The sequence below is a fragment of the Cryptomeria japonica genome, chromosome 2, assembly GCF_030272615.1.
Source record: "Cryptomeria japonica chromosome 2, Sugi_1.0, whole genome shotgun sequence".
In the NCBI taxonomy this organism is placed as follows: Eukaryota; Viridiplantae; Streptophyta; class Pinopsida; order Cupressales; family Cupressaceae; genus Cryptomeria; species Cryptomeria japonica.
In genome coordinates, this window is record NC_081406.1 from 198,695,169 (window position 1) to 198,717,219 (window position 22,051).

Sequence of the window (22,051 nt, forward strand, 5' to 3'; positions counted from 1 at the left end):
TGATACTATTGATTACTTAATGAACAAAATTTATCTAAGTGAAACACAATTATATATGAACACACATTCTTATTTATCTTACATCTAAATGACAATGCTCTTATTGATAATTATAGTTAAATTGGTTCCTTGTTTTTCTACAATATTAAGAAATCAATTTTCCTATATTCTAGTGTGATTTTTACAACACGAGTATTGGACTAGGAAATGAAAGAATGACTCTTTCTAGACATGTAATTATTGTTTCTAGTGCTTAGTGGCATTAACATATAATATAAATTTTACACCCAAATGTGAAATTGAGGTTATGGATTTGTTTATTTACTTCTCTTTTTGCTACCATGGATTTAGAAGTAATTCTAGCATAGGTAGAGATTCCTTGTAGAAAGGTCAAGTGTGGACTAAAGATTGAAAGCTCATTTTATGTGCATAAAATTAACAATCATAAAGTTCATTAAAAATGTTTTTTAGTGATTATATAACGAGAATAACTAGATATTTTAGGTCAAGGGCTAGTATTCATGAAGATCTTGTAGTGACTTTTACTAAAATGATTTCTAATGGAAGGCTTTGACTTTGGTTCCTTCAAGTTTTCTTATCATATCATTTTTTTTATATGAAGGCAGTATTAGTTGTAAAAGAATTAGGTGTTAAAGAAAGTGTGGATAAATAGAAATTGAGGGGCTTCCTACAAAAAAAATTGCTTTCATTAATCATTATGGAAGGAGTCCCTCTAGACCTAGACACACGGTATGACAAAACATTCAATTTATTTTAAAAGATTTGTGGTTTATGTCCTTAGAAATGTGAGCTAAAGCACATTATGAGGTAGTTAAAAAGCATACACAAGTAAAATCCAAGTTGAAGTAATTGACTACATATTTGAAATAAATTATTGAAACATTTATTAAGAAGCACATGAATAATATTTTATAATTTCTATTATTATCTAGTAAAATATATATACATCAAACTTAAATACTCTAGTTGAATTATTTTTTAAAAATCTTTGTATCATATATGATTTATCATTTCTTTTTCCTACCAAACATTGTGATTATTTATTTAATAGACTTGTTTTCTATTATACTAGGCTTTATTTAAGACCAAAACTCAAATAGAATTCCCTAACTTATTAATAAAAAACAAATGAATATCTCCAATAAAATTTTGATTATTCGGATATATTTAATATTTGGCAAAGCTTCTTCTTAAGGCTGACTATTTGTTCACATGAGCTTATTCCCTAACTTACTCGGACATAATTTAAAATTTGGGAAGTACCTGTCATGAAAGCAACAAAACTGAAGGCGCAAGAAAAGTAATACTGCATTAATTGTCTTATATTTTTCAATTGTTGCACTGTAAGTTCGAGAAAGCTAATTTATGAAAGCAATAATATTTATAACTGCAAGAAAAGTCTAGTGAGGGGCCATGGAATTCGATCTTCAGCTGTCATTGTTTTACTGCTCATTTGTCTTTTCTTGTTAATTTAGAAAGAGGCGCATGCTACAAAATTCAATGTGCAAAAGTTAATTTTAATCACAATAAAACTTGGAAATTAAGATGATTGAATACCAATCCAAAACAGGAGTACTGGTACTATACAGATGAAGGAGAAGATTAGTGAAAGATAATCTCATTTTCCACCTTGAAAAGATGGGGACCTCCACCGTGAGATTGAAGACAGCGACGGTGGAGACTTTTAAAAGAGGAAATTGAGAAGAAATTCCTACTTTCTATCAAAGCCACTAACCATTGATAATATTTATGTGTTTACAGTGGATGGAAGCCGTTCCCTTCAGAGCTTTCAAAGTCCGAGTCAGAAGAAGAATGGATCCGTCTCCGAGGAAATCTCTCGCTCGTTTCCCTTGAATTCGCTTCACATTCTTCTTCTCCCAAGTGCGTTATGATTGCCTCAGGGTCTCTCGATCTTGACCTTCCCACACGCTCACCATTTCTGCGCTTCTTACTTTTCCTGAGTCGGGCTTTCTTCATCTGATGGCCAGCAACCAGCCAGGCAAGAGAAGAGAACATAAACACCATGCTTCCTGCTCCAACGGCACACATGCTAATTGCAACCCACATACTTTTCGGCCCCACCACCACATAACGTGCAGCCAAAAAAGCCGAGGCTGTGCATCCAACTGCAACCCACATAATTTTGTTGATGAAAAACAAAAGTTTCATCAAGACTTTCTTATGAAAGGGCACCACGGTCACCAGAATCAGAACTATGTTGAACGACGAGAACAAAGCCACGGTGTCAGTTATGACAAATACTTTGAAGGCAACGGTGTGTGCCATCACGGCAGTGCCTTCGTCCTCGCCGTCATTTTTGAGGCCTCCCGGCACGGTGAACATGGCGGCGAAGGCCACGGTAGCGATGAGCACCGCCACCACAGTCACGGTGTTCCCTGCACTTTTAATTCCTTCTTTGTGCAGCTACCGCAGTTCTTTTGCCATGCCGTTCACTCGATCAGTCGTGTCGGCCGTCTGGAGATGATGAGCACGAACGTGGTGATTAATGGAGCTCACGCTGCGTTTGAGAGCGAGGTCGTCCCGCTTGAAGCGCTCCAGAGGAAGTTCGTAGGCGCGCTTCGCATCGAATTCCTTGAGCGTAGCCCCAATTATCATGGCTCCCGAATGAGCCGGTTCTTTCTCCAAGATATCCAGTGCCGTCAGCCCTTGTTTGTTCACTGCGTTCACATTTACAGTTGTACACGTCACCAGCCACCGGACCATCTGCGAACAGCCCAATCCATTAAAATTTATATAATAAAGCAAGAATCTCTCAGCACGAGAGGGCTATCTAATTGTGGGCCACTGCTTACATACCTGCTTGAGTTTTTTCCTGGTAGCCACATGTAGGACTGTATTGCCCTCGTTGTCTTTGGTCCTGATAAGCTTGGACGTGTCAAGAAGGTCAACCACGTGCTTGACAACTTCGATCTGGTTCGCCTCCACTGCAGAATGTAAAAAAGTTTCACCGGCTGTGGAGAGCACCTCGGCGGAGTCAGGCCTGAAGGACAGTATTTCATGAACAACACTCAGCCTTCCTTTCATCGCTGCGATGTGGAGAGCCGACCTTCCAGAGCCGTCGAGCATGTAGCAAATCTCCGGGTCGGCTGTTAATAGTGCTCTTGTTACTTCCAGGTGGCCGTGTGGCGCAGCTGAATGCAACGGGCTGCTTCCTTGCTTGTCCACTTTTCCAACGAGCCCAGGTCTCGCCTTAATCAGCTCCTTTACAATGTCTGACCACACCATAAATATACAAATTGTCAAATTAAAGATCCAATATCTTCACAGTAAATTTTCTCTTAAATGAAATTACCTGCGTGTCCTCTAGTTGATGCAGCATGAAGAGAGGTCCGCTCGTCTGGTTTTTCGGAGTCGAGGGCAAGCAAGGAAGCGACTTGAATCAAATCATTAACCACACGAACGTGGCCTTCCTTGCAAGCAACAAAAAGGGCTGTTTCATAATCCTGATTAACTTTGTAAGCGGTTCGTTGGTCTTTTTCCAACAAAACCTTCACAACAACCGAATGTCCTTCTCTTGCAGCTTCGTGCAGGGCAGTATCGCTCTTACTATTGACGTAGGAGAAGATTTCAGGCTTGATTCTCAAAATCTCAGACACGAAATATGCCTGTCCAGCTCTTGCAGCCACATGTAGTACTGAGTTCTGGCTGGAACTTGTGACTTGCTCCAGAACATCAGCACTCTCGTCTATTAAATCACGAATAGCATTGATATTTCCCAAATGGGCAGCCTCAAAAACTCTCGAGTCCATTACTTACCACTGTTTTTCCTTTCCCATATTTTCCCAATTTATGGTCATGATTCCATAAAATTGCACGGAAGTGAGCAACTTCGGCGATCCGAGAAGAGCACTACCATGTGGCTTACACCGTTCTCATGTCTTCACGGCTCTCATTTTCCCCCTCAGTGTCGTAACGGACTTGTTCGTTTCTGTGGTTCCAAAGCTTAAATTATATTATTCACTTGACTTTTGAAAGTATATAGTAACAACGTTGAAGCTTCCTTGTGATTGCATTTGTTTGCGCACTGCTTCTTGTCCACCTTTTATAAACAAGTGTCTTCTATTTTCTGGCAAACTTTCACACTGCTCCATCTTCTATTTGGTTGCAAGGAAAGTAGAGCGCATATGATTTCTACATTCTTTTTCTATTTAATAGTATTTTATTTCCTCTGGGTTTTTATTTCTCTTTCCATTTAGTAATTTATTTTTGTTGTCTATCATCTACTTTAAAAAAGTTTATTTAGGTAGTTATTTATTTGGATAAGCATTATTTGGTGTGGCATCTAGCTAAAGTAGAATATTGCATTCAAAGAGGTTCTTCTTATATGTTTCAACTCTTATCATATGAACAAGAATAATATTTTTTACAATATCTTTAACAATTCTATCAGCATCTTCTTTTCTATTATTTTTTAACATTTTTCTTATGTAGACAATCTTTCAATTAAAGTCTATGCCCAAATTCACACCTTCTAGATTGTTTTTTATTAATTAGCAAACCTCTATTTTTGTAGCAATTTTCACTACCAAACATTCTTTCCAGCTCAAACAACCTTTTGGAAAGTTTGCACTATTCTTTATCTAAACTAATTTAATATCAAGAAAAAATGATTTTCTATCCTTGAAATCTACTACCATATATTTGTAGTTATTTACTTGGATGTCAAACTTCTCCATGTAGTTTAAGAAACTATAAATATTTTAGTTTACATGGATACTTAATAGTTGTGGAAATTGTTATGTACTTGGGCCTTGTTAAGATCTAAATAATGAGTTAATTTTGAGAAGATGTTAAATTTAGATGAAACTCAAATACCTCAATAGTTATGGCATCTATTATTCCATTTCTTTACATGTTGACCTATTCATGCTATATGCATCGAACAATTCTATTGTCCCAAATGTCCTTTCTATATATTTTTAGAGTATTATCCCTTTTTCTATAAACATTTTTATCCATATTGTTATGAGATATAAGAATCCTATGAATTTGATGCATTTTATTTCATGTGTTTATGTAATATTCAATCTAGCATTAGTGTCTCATGTTATATAATATTATTTGTGCACTTGAATGTCAACTCGAAAGCATATTTAAATATTTCACCATTAAGAAAAAATAAGAAAATTAGAGCCCTTGAAACATATATAGAAGATGTGCCATCAAATTGCATGGTCTAAGAATCATTAACACTTTCACTAGGCCAAAAATAGATATTCTTTATTACAATATCTAGTGAAACTTGGTTGAGTTCTTTGTCTATATCATTCACTTCATCAATTACCATGTGTTAGTCTTCTATTATATTTTGCATCTTCTTTTTCCTATGTAGTTTAATAATTTCACCCATTAATGGAATAGTAGCATATGCTGGATTTACTTGGATATTACCACCAATTAAAGCAACCCAATTTCAACGATGATCCTTAAGCTTGATATGATGAAGACATATGATAGGGTCAATTGAGATTTATTAAGTGGAATCTTGAGGAAATTTGGTTTTGCTGCTTCATGGATCAAATGGATTCTGGCATGTATTTCTTCTGCTAGGTTCTCTGTTCTAGTCAATGGTTCACCTTGTGGTTTTTTCCCTTCCTCTAGGGGAATTCGTCAAGGAGATCCTTTGTCTCCATTTCTATTTATTATGATGGCTAAGGGATTAAGTAGAGCCATCAATGTTGGTAGACTCAGTGGGTCTTGGAAAGGAATTCCGATCTTGAATGTTTAGACCCCTCAAAATCACAACTTATTTGCAGATGAAACTTTACTATTTGGCTACTCTTCAACTGTTGAGTCTAAGGTTATTAAGCAGGTGATTTTAGACTACTTTGCTGCATATGGTCAATTGGTCAATGAGGCTAAACCTAAAATATTTTTCTTAAATGTTCCTCTTATGCTTCAACATAAATCATCTCAATTTTGAGGTTTTCAAACTAGCTCTTTTCCTTGCAAATATTTGGGACTTCCTTTTTCTAGAGGTTTAGAAAAGCATAATTTTTGGGTAAAACTTATTTCCTCTATTTTTGCTGAGATTTTGTCTTGGAAGCACAAATGGTTATCTTTCTTACGTAATATTTTTATGATTAAGCCAATTTTGAATGCTATCTCGATTTACCTCATGTTTGTTTTGAAAGCTCCTAAGAATTCTATTGTTAAGGTACATCGATTTTAAGGAAATTCCTTCTGAATGACAATGTGGAGGGAAAATATCGTATCCCTCTTCTTACTTGGGACAAGGTTTGTCTCCTTAAGAAATTGAGGGGGGGGGGGGGGGGTGTGGGGATTAGAGATTTACAACTTCAGAATTTGGCTTTGGGAGCAAAATTAGTGTGGAAATTATATAAAGCTCCTCATTTGACATGGTCCAAAATCATGTTTTCTAAATATTTGCCTGGTTTGGATAGGAAAATTATTTTCACTACTTCTTTCCTCCCTAAGGGGTTAGCTATTTGGAACTTTATTTCTTCATGTCAATCTATTATTCTTGTTAGGATAACCGGTGAACAAATGAGATGGGGGGGGTGAATTAGTTGTTAACATATTATAACTTTTAATCCACAACACAACCTTAAACAAATCAAGTACCGATAAAGCACATATAGATACCGGTAAACAATATAACTTAACAATTAATGAGATAATCAATGTAAAGCAACCATACAATATAACACCTTGATTTGTACATGGAAAACTCGGAAAGGGAAAACCACGGTGGGAAGTCTACCCACAGTTAGATAATACTTCTGCAAAAAGTATGTGTTACAATGAGGGGTCTACACTTTCAGGAAGGCACACTGCTTAGAGCGTACTGCTCATTAGAAAAGAGTCTCACTGACTATAGAGAGACTACAACCATCTCAAGATAAATGGACAACAATCCAATAGAGTGAACCGGTAGAAATAGCATCTACCATGCCTGATTATAGTCTTGGTTAAACTCAATGCCGGATGACTAAATCCTCTTATGAATCCAATCTGATCACTAATGATCGACCAACTCCTCTTCCTAAATGATATTAAAATATTCGCACATTACATTCCTTGACCATGAACTTTCCAATAACCATGATACAATACAAAGAGTTTCTACCTCTTATTTATACAAACCCTAAGGCCTAAACCAATTAGGTCAGCCACCTCAATATATTACAATAACATCATTACATAATTCCATACTACAATGATATGCCATGTCGGCTTAAGACCAAAACAAAAATACCAAATCCATAAATCATCTCGAGACAACGCGATAATGTGTAGAGTACACGTTAGCATGATATCAGTCCATAACCTAGATAGGTACCGGACCTATTCTGGGTCCACTACGCTAAAGGAATGTCTTCAAATAGTTGAAGCACGATCAAAGAACATCTTCAACATCCTGAAATCTATGAAGAAGTTGCACCAATGCCAATTATGCATCCTATCACAATTCTTCAATGATAGTTCTACCGGTAAAGCCTTAAACCAGTGCCGACAAGGGTTTACCAGAGTGTATGATAACATCCGACTACCAAGCCAATACCAACTGACCAAAACATGCTCATGGAGCATATAACACATGAAATCAAACATACTCCATTGATCCAAACATGCCGAAAGTGTCCAATAGATAGTCTCTTCTATCAGTAACACTAGATCTTCTACTGGTAACCAAAACCTCTCAATCAGTAACCATCCATAACAACTAGTGTTGACATCAATGACAAAACATCAATGCAACACATAATCAATTCATCCATAATGCCAACAATTCTAACTTATTTATCTTGACTTGTTCACAATGGTCGTATGGCTAGATTATGGGAGGAGGTTTGGAATTGGTTCCCAACTATGACTAGTATTCGAGATTGGTCTAACCTTATGATAGTTCATAAATCTCATTGGGGTAATTTTGTTTCTGATTATTTTTGGGTGGATTATTTGGGTGTGATTCTTGTTGATTGTAGGAAGTTAATTGAATATTTTGTTGTTTCACAAGACTTAAAGGATGATTACAATAGGGTTGTGCAATCTAGGGTGGTCATCTTTTTGGAAAAAGAGGATGAGATTATTTGGGTTAAGGCTAATTCAGGTTCTTATTCTGTGAAGGAAGGTTACTCTTCCTTGTCCAAGGCTGATTCAGGTTCTTATTCTATGAAGTCTCAATTGTCAGCACAGTTTGAGATTAAAGATCTAGGTGTAGCTAGGTACATTTTGGGAATGAAGATCAAAATGGATAGTGCTCACATAAAGCTTTGGGTCAGCCATAGAAAGTATGTGAACTCTATTGCTTATTGGAAGTTAATTGAATCTTTTGTTGTTTTAGAAGACTTAAAGGATGATTACAATAGGGTTGTGCAATCTAGGGTGGTCATCTTTTTGGAAAAAAGAGGATGAGATTATTTGGGTTAAGTATAATTCAGGTTCTTATTATGTGAAGGAAGGTTACTCTTCCTTGTCTGAAGCTAATTTAGGTTCTTATTCTGTAAAGTCTTAGTTGTCAGCATAGTTTGAGATGAAAGATCTAGGCGCAGCTAGATACATTTTGGGAATGGAGATCAAAATGGATAGAGCTCATAGAAAGCTTTGGGTCACCCAGAAAAAGTGTGTGAATGCTATGTTAGAGAGATTTAACATGAAAGATTGCAGATAGTTAGTTGTTCATGTCTACAAGGGATGGAACTTTCTATGGAAGACTGTCCTAAGTCTCCTTTTGAGATGGAGGACATGACTAGAGTTCCTTATGCGAGTGTTGTTGGTAGTCTAATGTATGTTATTGTTTGTACAAGGCCATACATTACACAAGCTATGGAAGTCCTTAGTCAGTTTATGGCTAATCTTGGATGGGTGCCTTGGGATGCAATGAAGAGACTGTTTAGATATTTACGGGGTACTTCTGAGTATTCCCTATGTTTCCATGATAATCCTACTGAACCTCAGCATTCCCTAAGTATTTGTGGGTATGTAGACTCTAACTGGGCAAGTGACATTAACAACAAAAGATCTAATAGTGGATATGTGTTCACGATGTTTGGTGGTGTAGTGAGTTGGATGAGTAAGCGACAAGCTGTAGTTGCTTTGTCTACAACTAAATCTGAGTATGTGGCAGCTACTGACGCTTGTAAAGAAGCCATTTGGCTTAAGAGATTGTGCTTGGATATTGATTTTGATGTAGGATAGATTACTATATATTGTGATAGCCAAAGTGCTATATGTTTAGCAAATAATCCTACTTTCCATACTAAAACAAAGCATATTGATGTACAATTTCATTTTGTTTGTGATATGGTGGAAGATGAAAAGGTGAAGTTGGAGAATTTTGATACTTTGATGAATGTTGTCGATGCACTATCAAAGCTAGTGAGCACTGAGAAGTTCAGATGGTGTGTCGGTTCTATGGGCCTCAGGGCCTTGAGCAAATGACAGAGTGTTTTGACTCTTGATAGGTCTTCGACATATGGGAGAATGTTGGGATTAAGATGTCTCAACCTTAGAGTCCAAACGTGCTAATTTAATTATTTTTTTTTTTTCATTCCACTTTGGAAGTCCTAATTTTTTTGAGAACTAGTGTCATAGGTTGCTATGTTGAAATTATGACAAAAAATTTCTATTATGACTATGACAGTTTCTAGTTCAGTGGAAGAGTCATGGAGAGTTAAATTTTGAAAGTTTGTATTTATTGGTTGAGTTCCCTTTTGACAAGTGGTGTGAGGTAAGGAAGACACCTATTTGGTCATGGTAACCTCTATGTTGTACTTAAATCATGTTCAACAAGATGACAGTTATGGAATAGATAGTTGTTGTTGCTTTGGAAGTTGCTATATGCAACATGTCATTGGACTAGCAAGGTGTTGTTTGTGACACAACTTACCTCTTGGGCTTTGAAGTTGGTTTTGGAAACTATGGGCACATACCACTTTGTGATAAGCTCTATAAATTTTTTGTCTTAGTTTTTTGAAGAGAGACAAGTTGAAGGTGTTGCTATGCCGCATGAATTATTCTCGAAATATTTGTTGTAGCTAGTCCTACACAACATTGGCTCTCTACATTGTATTATAACTGTTATTGTTGCTGATAATACAATTGAGTCTGACTTTTGGAGTGGTTTTTTTCCCAAAAGGGTTTTCCCACGTATATCTAGTGTTATGATTTTATTTGGTAAATCTGATTTGTATATGTGTTTATCTAATTTGGAATAGTTTAAAAGTTTGTAAGAAATTTCTGCATCGTCTCTCCTGTTAGATTTAGCATTTGGAAGCATTATTCCACACTTTGACTTCCTTTCATGAACTTTGTTTAAGAATTATCTTTACCTGGTCCATCTCTAGCCATCAAGTGCCATCCATCCACATTTAGGACTATCGGCCATCCACAATTAGGACTACCGGAAATAGCTTTATTTCCCGTACAATCAACAGAAACGAGGGATGGGAATGCAAGCATGGGAACTCCATACATTCACAGTAATTGAGAAACAACGATACTTATAAGACACTTCACTGATGCTTTAATCTTTGCTCATGGAAATCTAGAACATTCACCTTCGCACTAGTCCTCCTATTAGCTTCCTCCTCATCCTTCCACATCCCTGACTTTCGACAGGAACACGAAGTGTTTTTAGAAAAGAAAAGAAAACATAAATACGACAACACAACCATCAATTTTTTTCCGCTCGGCCATAACATTGTCGTATTGTATGGTCATTGAATCAAATTTACATGGTAAATTTCATTTGGTATTGGCTGTCGCTGTTTTAGTTCGCTTTTATCTTTCTGTTCTATTTTGGTTAGAGAAAATGGAGAGCCCAGAAGTTAATGCAATCACATTAATGCTTGGAAATCTAGATGATTTGGACGAAGGGCAAAATCTGTACGAGATCCACTTTGATGACTTGCTCCAGAGCATCAACAGTCTCATCTATTAAATCTCGAATGGCATTGATATTTCCCAAATGGGCAGCCTCAAAAACTCTCGAATCCATCAATTCCCACTGTTTTGTCCTCCCCATCCTCTTCCAATTTATAGTTATGATTTCCTAAGATTGCACGGAACTGAGCAACTTTGGCGATCCGAGAAGAGTAATGTCCTGTGGTTACACCGATCCTCATGTCTTCACGGCTCTTATTTTTTCCCCTCATGGTCGTAATGGACTTATTTGTTTCTGTGGTTCTGAAGCTTAAACTATAATATTCACTTGACTTTGGAAAGTATATGGTAACAACGTTGAAGCTTCCTTGGGATTGCATTGATTTCCGAGTTGCTTCTTTGCACCTTCTATAAACAAAAGTCTTCTATTTACTGACAAACTTTCACACTGCTCCATCTTCTTTTTAGTTGCAAGGAAAGTAGAGTGCATACATTTTCTACATTCCTTTTAATTTTTTTTTTTCATTTTTTTTTTCCCTTTTTTCCATTCAGTTGCTTATTTTATTGTATATTATCTTTTTAAATAGAAAAGTTTAGTTAAGTAGTTATTCTTAAGTATTTAACTATTGATTTTATTTTTCATTTCATTTATTTCTATTGAATATTCTTTTGAATGTATTGCATTTTACAATCTTTAATTATCTTTATGATTCATCAAAAAGAAAAAACCCTTAATGTTAATAGGGATATCACATGTCAGTTTTTATAAAAGAAAAAATGAAGTACCCCAATAACGTAGGTCTTCTTTAATAGTTAAAAATAGGGACACACATATATGTCACCGTGAAGACCATGCATTTTGGACTTCATGAAAGTCAATCTTATCATAATTTATAATCATGCTATGAGGTTTTCTATTTTTTTTTTATTGGAGCCTAGGTCTCCTCAAATTGACCTCTCTCTAGTTTTATTACATAGTGTTCGTAGGTGTTATATAATGCAATTCTTTTACAAATGGAAGATTTTTAAAGAGAATATTTTATAATATGCCCATAAGACTTACTAATTCTTGGAGGTCTTATGCTATGCCTATTAGGACTTGCTTAAATGATTGAAAGACTTAAATTTAGAATTTAGCCACCAGGTGACGTCATTGATATGCACACTCTCCCTTAATGGCATCACTTAAATCCATGAATCTTTTTGGATTTGGAGCATATAATGCATATAGGTGTTATTTTATGTTTGTTGGCAATTGTTGTGTTGTTGTCATTGATATCAACTCGCAATTGGTATGCCGTCATTAATGATATGTTCAAAATGATGATTGTTAGAGTAATGGAAAGATTGTTGGTAGGTGTTGAGTACAGATGGATGTTGGTTATAGATGCTCTCTACTAAGGATATCCATCTTCTTGGTGTCTAATGTCTTCACTCAACAAGATGATATTTATGCAATAAGTATCATATCATATTAAGATGAGGATTATATGCATTAAGATGTGGAATATTAAGATGAGGATTCTATGCATTGAGATGTGGAATATTAAGATGAGGATTGGATGCATTGAGACAAGGGATATTAAGATGAGGGTTAGAAGCATGGCAATAAAGTGGATATGGTTATGGTGATCTTGTGTATGCTATATGATGTAATTTTATTTTTCCTGAGTGATAAAGTGATGGTTCCAAGACATTTTGTTGTATGGAAGATTGATGGTATAAGTAATTGTGGGAATATATGCTGAAGATAGTTTGGAATAATGCTCAACATTTTCTTGGATTTCGTGATATGGTCTTTGCCAATTTGAACATAATGTGTTTCCTTTGTGGACATTACACTCCTATCTTTTTAGGCCCTTGATATTGAAACTAACATGGTTAGTAATTGTAGTTTGTTGGTAGTCTGATTGCCTATCAAGATTGGTATGGAAAATGCATCGAATGTCTATTCTGGCCTTTCAACATGAAGTGATCAATAACTATTTGTGTTGCATCAACATGTTTTTGATGTGATAGTGGAAAATAAGTATTTGGAATGTTTTTGGATGTTCAAGGAATGTCCTTACATGTTTTGTTTGATGTTGCATTGTTTGGTGCCAATGTTTCAAGGTAATTATTGTGGTTTGGTTAGTAGAGTTTGTTTTCTTGCTCATTATGTATCCTTGGGTGTCTCCACTTGCATTGGAGGCTGTGTTATGTTCTATTTGAATTCTACCTTGGTGTGTGGGGATCCACATTGGGTTTATTCATCTAGAAGATATGTGTTTTGGGCCAAATAGTAATGTGTTGTATGGTTTATCTACATGTTGCCTTGTTGCCAACATTGGAGGATGTATACTAGTGTATGTGATGTTTGAGGTTGCTTGGAAAGATGTGATATAATTCTTTATAATATACATGGATGTTCAAGAATGAGATAGATTCACAATAAATATAAGATTAAAAAAAAAATATACATGTGAATTAGAATCAATGCCAAAAATGTACTTATACATATTAAAAATAAAACATATCCAACTAAATAACTACCTAAATAAACTATTTTATTTAAAATAAATAATATACAATAAAATAAATGTGAAGCAAAAACAAAAAGAAATAAAAAATATTAAAAAAAAGAATGTAGAGAATTTATGCTCTCTACTTTCCTTGATAACCAAATAGAAGATGAAACAGTGTGAAAATTTGTAAGAAAAGAGAGACTTTTATTTATAGGTGACAAAAAGGAACACACAAACAAATGTAATTACAAGAAAGATTCAACATTTTTACCATGCACTTTGTGAGTTCAAGTGAATAGTATAGTTTAAGCTTTAGAACCACATAAATAAATAAGGTCATTACAACCATGAGATAAAAAATGAGTGTGAAGACATGAGGAAAACTATAGCCATAGGGTATCACCTTGTCCGATCGTTGAAGTTTCTTAGTTCCTTGTAATTTTAGGTAATCATAACTATAAATTGGTAGAGGATGGTGAAGAAAAAATAGTGAGAATTGATGGACTTGAGAAATTTTGGGGCCACCCATTTGGGAAATATCAGTGCCATTCAAGATTTAATAGATGGGATTATTGACATTTTGGAGAAAGTCACCAATTCTAGCCAGTTAGTTCGACATGAGGTTACTAGAGTTGGATAGGTAGATTTTGTGTTTGAAATTTTAAAAATAATACTCAAATCTTATCCTAGATCAATAGTTAGCAATATACTACCTTGCATGAAGGTATGACAAAAGGACACTTGACTATGGTAAAGGTGTTGTTGGGTAAAGACCAACACAGTGCCTACAAGGTTAATAGAGATTATGAAACTTATTCCAAAATAGAGGATGCAATACAAAGAATGAAATGAAAAATCATCACTTTGGAAGATGGAAGATTAATTATACTAAAATGTAATTGTATTCTTAAGAGTGAACTAGAATCAAATTAAAAAAAAATATACATGTAGAGTACATCTTTACAAAATCTAAAAAGCACAATCATAATTATCAAATGCATAAATACATATACCTTATTTAAATAAATATTTATTTATATATAGAAAGCACCTATCCAAATAAATAATTATCTAAGTAAAATTTTCAAATTAAAATAGATAATATACAATAAACTAAGTAACTAAATGGAAAGAAAATAAACTACAAGAAATAAAAAAAAGTATTGAAAAAAATGAATTTTTTTCATGGAGTCTTAAGATGAGTGCTTGAAAAATGACAATTGAATTTATGCATTTGTAGAGTTTAGGGCACTACCAAATCTAATAATAGGGTTATATCTTATGCAAAATCCACTAAAATTTGTGTGACCTAATTTTTTTCAAGTGTGCCTTTATATTTCAAATCCTCATAGATTCAGCCTCTAATGTCTAACTTCAAAAAAATAAAAGATACAATCAACTTTTTATGACATAGTGGAAATAATTGTAAGGGTATGTGAACAAAGATGGTGGTTAGAAAAGTGGACACCACCTAGAAGAAACATGAAAAAATAAGTTGCGTGCACACGGTATTACAATTTGAAATCATCGCGTACGCGCTTAGGTCCGTTGTCCTTGAGCCTAAAACAAAGATACCGCGTATGCGGTATTTTTCGAAAAGTGACTGCATACATGGTGTTTTTATGAAAGTTCTCACATATGCAGTTTTTAGTCCTAAAAAACCGTGTATGTGGCACTTGTCAAATTTAAAAAAAAAAACATCTGGGTCTTATTTTCCCTGCGACCAGAGTGTTTTTTTCTTCATTTTCCCCATGAAACTACGAACAGGCTACCACATTTCTCCACCAAATGGAATGGATCAGGGTTAGTTTTTCTTAATTTTTGTTTTTCTTTCTCGTTTATTCAATTTTTTTATGTTGAGAATTTAATTTAATTTATTTTGATTAGGTTATTTTATTTTTTGTTTCAAAAACCATATTCTGATAATCCAGAACAACAACAACAACAACAACAACAACAAGATGCACCTCCTAAAAACCCAGAACAAAACCCACAAGATACACCTCCAACTCCTCCTTTTGACCATACACCTGATACATAGGAGCAATTGATTAATCAATTAGGAAAAAATACGTCTAAAATAAATAGATTGATTAATAAATTGAAACATATCATCTTGAGCATCATAAATCTTTCACCACTAGCCTAGAAACATTAGATAGTGGTTCCACAGCCGTTTCCACATAAATTACAAAATGGGGAAACTTTAGGGATATGTGTCATCAATATTATGCTAGTGGGTTATCATATGAGGGAGTGAAAAACAAAAATATTAGTAAACAACAAATATATGCCATTTTTATTGATCCTAAAACTGGCCAATCATTCCCTTTTAATGCAAAGAGGTTTCCCATACATTGGTATACCAATGTGCAGATGAAGAAATTTTTTTGGCAGAGGTGGTGGATGGTCTTTGATGATCCACCTTGTAATAATTATGAGGTGCCATTGTATTTTTTAAGAAAAGTATACTGTGAGTTTGTCCTTAATGTGCGGCCAAACTATTTTGACATAAGAGAGTTCCATGGTAGAGGTGGTAGCTTTGCCCACGATAGACTTGGAGCCCATAGGCAATTAGCGTCAGAGAGTTGCCACCCCCTAGCATCAAAATCCAAGGTGCATTAGACTGTCCTAGTAGAGCTGAAAGAGTTGATGGAGCTACAGACTCTTCAAGTGGCCACAACATTAAATGGTGCCATCATCCAACATGGGACACAATTAGCCCACCCTCTTGTACTGGATGATGAGCCATTAGTTGTTCCAGGTGGTGATAGAGAGCCCATTCAGCATATGTGTGTCAGTTGCTCAGGGATATGCATAGGGACAAATGATGAGGCTGCTGCAGATGGATCCACATCTCATTCATGCATGATTTGGGGGAGTAGATGTCAGACCCGAACGATTGAGGATGTGGCATTGACAGACAAGTTGATGGACATGTTGTTCGGCCATCAGCCACAGACACATGTGTGTTGATTTGAATTCATAGCATTTTATTTATTAGTCACTTAAAATTTGTAATTATATAAATAAATTTTCATTTATACATCAATTTAAATTGATACAAATTGTAGTCACATAAATTTGTCCACTTAATTAAATAAATATTTACTATTTATTTGATTATTTAACCATCAATAATCAGTTAATTAAATTAATATTTAATTAATTCATCCTCAACCTCTTCTCCTATTAAATAAATAAATAATTCAATTTATTTAAATTAACTCATTAAGCCACACTCTAAATCAATTAAATCAATAAAGCACATTTGTTTAATTTAACCCCTTTCCTCTTTTAAATAAATAAACAAATATTTATTTAAATCCCTAAACTACCCCCCACTTGCATTCTCCTACATATGCAAGTTGCACCTATTTAGTTGAAATAATTGAATTTTATTTTAATTAAAATCCTATTTTCTCTCACCCACTTGCTCTTCTAACCCATTCTAGACTCTTCTAAACCATTCTAAATTAGCCTAATCACCCTCCCTAATTATTATCACATTCCTAAGCAAATTGGAGTCACTTCTGAAAGCCTTAAAGTCTTTCTCCGTTTCACTCCGTCTTCTCCCATTTTTTCGCCATTATTTCTAATTTCTTCTATTCTATCCAACTTCCTTCTCTTTTTCGAGAGATTGCCCGATTTTTCAAAAAAAATTGGCCCATCTCTCGAGGGGGAATACCACCCATTAAATTAACATTTATGGGCCATATTTATTCACACTTATCTTTCTTTATCTGAAACGACGTGATAAACTGCACCATCTCAAAGAGGGGCAAATGTAGTCACATAAATATGTCCACTTAAATAAATGAATATTTACTATTTATTTGATAATTTAACCATCAATAATCAGTTAATTAAATTAATATTTAATTAATTCATCCTCAACCTCTTTTCCTATTAACTAAATAAATTATTCAATTTATTTAAATTAATTCATTAAGCCACACTCTAAATCAATTAAATGAATAAAGAACATTTATTTAATTTAACCCCTTTCCTCATTTAAATAAATAAACAAATATTTATTTAAATCCCTAAACTACCCCCCACTTGCATTCTCCTACAAATGCAAGTTGCACCTATTTAGTTGAAATAAATGAATTTTATTTTAATTAAAATCGTATTTTCTCTAACTTACTTTCTCTTTTAACCCATTCTAGACTCTTCTAACCCATTCTAGATTCTTCTAAACCATTCTAAATTAGCCTAATCACCCTCCCTAATTATTGTCACATTCCTAAGAAACTTGGAGTAACTTCTCAAAGCCTTAGAGTCTTTCTCTGTTTCACTCCGTCTTCTCCCATTTTTTCGCCATTATTTCTAATTTCTTCTATTCTATCCAACTTCTTTCTCTTTTTCGAGAGATCATCCGATTTTTCAAAAAAATTCGGCCCATCTCTCTAGGGGGAATACCACCCATTATATTAACATTTATGGGGCATATTTCTTCACACCTATCTTTCTTTCTTTGAAACGGCGCGATAAACCACACCGTCTCAAAGAGGGGCAAATGTAGTCACATAAATTTGTCCACTTAAATAAATGAATATTTACTATTTATTTGATTATTTAACCATCAATAATCAGTTAATTAAATTAATATTTAATTAATTCATCCTCAACCTTTTCTACTATTAACTAAATAAATTATTCAATTTATTTAAATTAATTCCTTAAGCCACACTCTAAATCAATTAAATGAATAAAACACATTTATTTAATTTAACCCCTTTCCTCTTTTAAATAAATAAACAAATATTTATTTAAATCCCTAAACTACCCCCCCACTTGCATTCTCCTACAAATGCAAGTTGCACCTATTTAGTTGAAATAAATGAATTTTATTTTAATTAAATTCCTATTTTCTCTCACCCACTTTCTCTTCTAACCCATTCTAGACTTTTCTAACCCATTCTAGATTCTTCTAAACCATTCTAAATTATCCTAATCACCTTCCCTAATTATTGTCACATTCCTAAGCAACTTGGAGTCACTTCTCAAAGCCTTAAAGTCTTTGAAAAATATTAAAGGCTTTATGTCTTCAACAAGTTAACCCCTAAAGTCTTCCAAACCATTAATGGCTCTTACATAACCATTAATGGTTAACTCAATTCACCCACATGGTTAGAGACTTTCCCTCTAACTTAACCCCCATCTAACTCATGTGTCTCTTCAAGCATTCATTGCTTTGACCATGGTTATCCCCACTAACTCTTGCACAAGAATTTATCCATTGGATGCATTCATTATTTATTGGATAAAAGATTTATTCATTCAACTCAAGGCTAACCTTACCTCCTAGGGTAACCCTCATGTCATCTCAAGCATTTAATGCTTCTTCCCTCTCCTCTCAAGCCATCTTAGGTTGACATTTGTCATCCTAGGATCGGGTTGAAAACCCTCACATGGATCACAAATCCATCAATCCTAGCCCTTGTTGAGATTACTCAATCTCAACCAACCATTACCCTATTTTTCCTATAAATAGAGCCCATTCCTTCTTCAAAAGGATCCAGAAAGCTTGAAATACAGAAATCTTGTATGCATCAAACTTATACCGAATTTGAGAGAGAATATAGGAGAACTTTTCTTTGTTATTTTGGATAAAATTAACATAGATTAATTAGATACTTTCTTATATTTAGCATGCATTTGCATAATTAGTCATTTTTCATAATCTTGAATCTCCATAAGACATCCATAATAGTGCAAAAAGATGAGGGCTACACTCATGTGGAACTTGGAGAGGAGAGGAACAAAGGAGGAGCAAATATGAGCATGCTGAAAAGCATTTGGGAGGGTTTAGTGTCTTTCCTCCATTTTTGTGTGCTTTCTATAATATGTTTGATATCTCTCTTGATATGCATGCTTAAGATTGTAGTTTCTTTCATCTTTCAATTTTGATTGATACTAACAACACTAACATTTGAATCTTGTGTTCCTCACATCCTTTTTGTAGTGCATCACAAATAATATATATTTCAAGATGAAGCAGCAGTATCCCATACTCCTCCCACCATTACTACAACTGGAACTTTGACGCGTGAGGTATAAATTTTGTAATATGTTAAAATAGAATACTATACTTTGAATTCAAAAAAATTACAAGATATAATAACTATCTTTAATGCTTGGTCCAATTTTTAGTTTGTAGGTGTTGATTGGGGACCAAATGTCCTAGATTCATGACATCACGCTCTCAGCGATCGATTTTGGCCTACAAGACTATACGGTATCATATTTTGTACACCCTTTTTTATGTATTGTTTTGATGGAATATGCAAGTCATTTCTTTTTTAGATTCTTAAAATTATGTTTAATATATTATCTTTACTAATATCTCATGTTAATTTTATTTTTTTAGGGTACTCCCTTCGTGTCTAGGCCTCATCCTAACCAAGGAATTCCTCGAAGATGCCAAAATGTTAGAAGAAGGTAATTGAACACTATAGACGTATAAAAATGGCCACTTTCCTAAGTGAATATTTAATATTCATTTTATTCTCATTCTTCTATTTTATTAAATTTAATTTAATTAAATCTTTCACATTCATCTATTTGATTAAATAAATTATTCAATTTATATAATTAAATTCACCTAGGTCTTACATATCATTTAATCGAATAAATCACTTTATTTAATTAAATCCCCTTTCTACTCTTTTTAATTAAATTTACATTGAATTAAATTGTTCACTTCAAATAAATAAATATAATTATTTATTTAAATCCCCCACTTGTATTTATTCAAGTTGCATCTATTTTTGTTGAAATAAACAATTTATTTTAATTAAAATCACCCTCCCATCCACTTGCATTCTCTTACATCTCCCACTTGCCTCTCTAAGCCCCCTTCTAGATTCTTCTAATCACTTCTAAATTAGCCTAACCCATTTCCTAAATATTGTCACATCCCTAAGCAAAGAAAATTCACTTATCAAGCCCTCAAAGTCTTTGGAAACCATCAAAGGCTTTATGTCTTCAATAAGTTAACCTTGAAAGTCTTCCAAATCATTAATGGTTAACTCAACCCTCTTGCATGATTAGAGAATTTTTCTGTAACTCAACCCACATCTAACCTAGGGGTCTCATCAAGCATTCATTTATTTAACCATGGTTATTCCTTTAAGCCTTGCACAAGAGTTTATCCTATGGGAAAAAGCTTTGTCCAATGTATAACCTTAACCTAAACTTAACCCTTACCTCCTAAGGCAACCATTAGGTCTTCTCAATCATTTAATGCTTCTTACATCTCCTCTCAAGCAATCTTATGTTGACAATTGTCAGTATTTAAATGGTGAGAATTGAGTCCATCGATTGGTAACTTTCAATCCCGGCTGTTGCTAAGATTATCAATTATTGACCATCCATTGCCCTATTTTTCCTATAAATAGAGTCCTCATTCACTCATTCTCATATCCAAATCTTTAGCATCACACTTATAGGCATTTTACTAAGCATATCTAGTCATTTTATCAAGCATTTAGTCTCTCTTTGAATAGAAATAATCTAATAAACATTTTAGAAGCATTTCTATTATCATAAATAATCATATTAAGCTAGTGTATCATGTTAGGATAGTTGTTTTACTAATTCTTTCATCTTATCATCATATACATGCTAGTTTAATAAATGTTTGTTAATATCATGCATATTTAATATTGCATTCATGTTATATTGGTCAAACATCATTCATTCTCATAATTGTCATCCCTAAGTCACTTTGCTTAGTTATCTAAGAGAAAAGGCATTGGCTTGAGGGGTCTTGTGAGATAGAGAACAATGGAACATCCCTTGGGAAGTTGAGCTATTCCATATAGCTCCATAACTTGCACCAAGAGTCCCATTGGTATGTGGACTAGTCATGAATTTATATTTTCTGTTTCATCACACCACTTTTTCTGCACACATTTCTGGCACCCACCATGGGGCTCGATCCCATTTATCAAATCATTTTTGATGTAGGAATAACTTTGCAAGTACGTAGAAAACTTGAATTAGCACGTTGGACCTGAAACTTAGTGCATCCTGCCTTAACCTTAGCACATAACACTTCTACTAATTCCTATAAGCATCATCTCTTTAAAACATCAGTGCAGCACATCCGAGCAACAGTGTAGCACATCTGTATTTTCTGCTAGCACATCGGTTCCATTCTCTAGCACATCTAGTCTGTAGATTAGCGCATAGTAGACACAAAACAAAAAAAGAAGAAGCAAAATTGTAATAGAGACAAAAGGTTAGACTTGTAGAAGTCCACCTTGAAAATTCTTATTGCTAAACTGTTTTTATTACAGGTCATTAACATTTGTTTGCAGGGTTGGGAGATTTTCTTTTACTAAGTTTAGGCTTTTGATTGAATTTTTTATTTCTAACTTTGTTAAGTTATTTATTTGAAGTTTTCTTCATTTCCTTATTAGTAAAATTGAACTCATTTTCCTTTTGGGTAACTTAAAAAGAACAACAAAAAAAAACCTTACCTTGCTTTCATAGGAAGAGAAAACATTTCATTTTTGGGGTTTTAAAAAAAGAACAAGACAAACTTTCTTTTTTAAATTTTTTAAAATGAATCTCACCATCCTTTGGTGTCTAAAAGGATCCATTTCATTTTCTTGCATAAGTTAAAGAATCTCATTTTTCTAAAT

General features: G+C 34.1%; 1 pseudogene; it reads right to left on the reverse strand.

Moving 5' to 3' along the window:
- Positions 1 to 1,561: 1,561 nt before the first annotated feature.
- On the reverse strand, positions 1,562 to 3,828 carry LOC131072791 (ankyrin repeat-containing protein At2g01680-like; annotated as a pseudogene).
- Between the last annotated feature and the right edge of the window lie 18,223 nt (positions 3,829 to 22,051).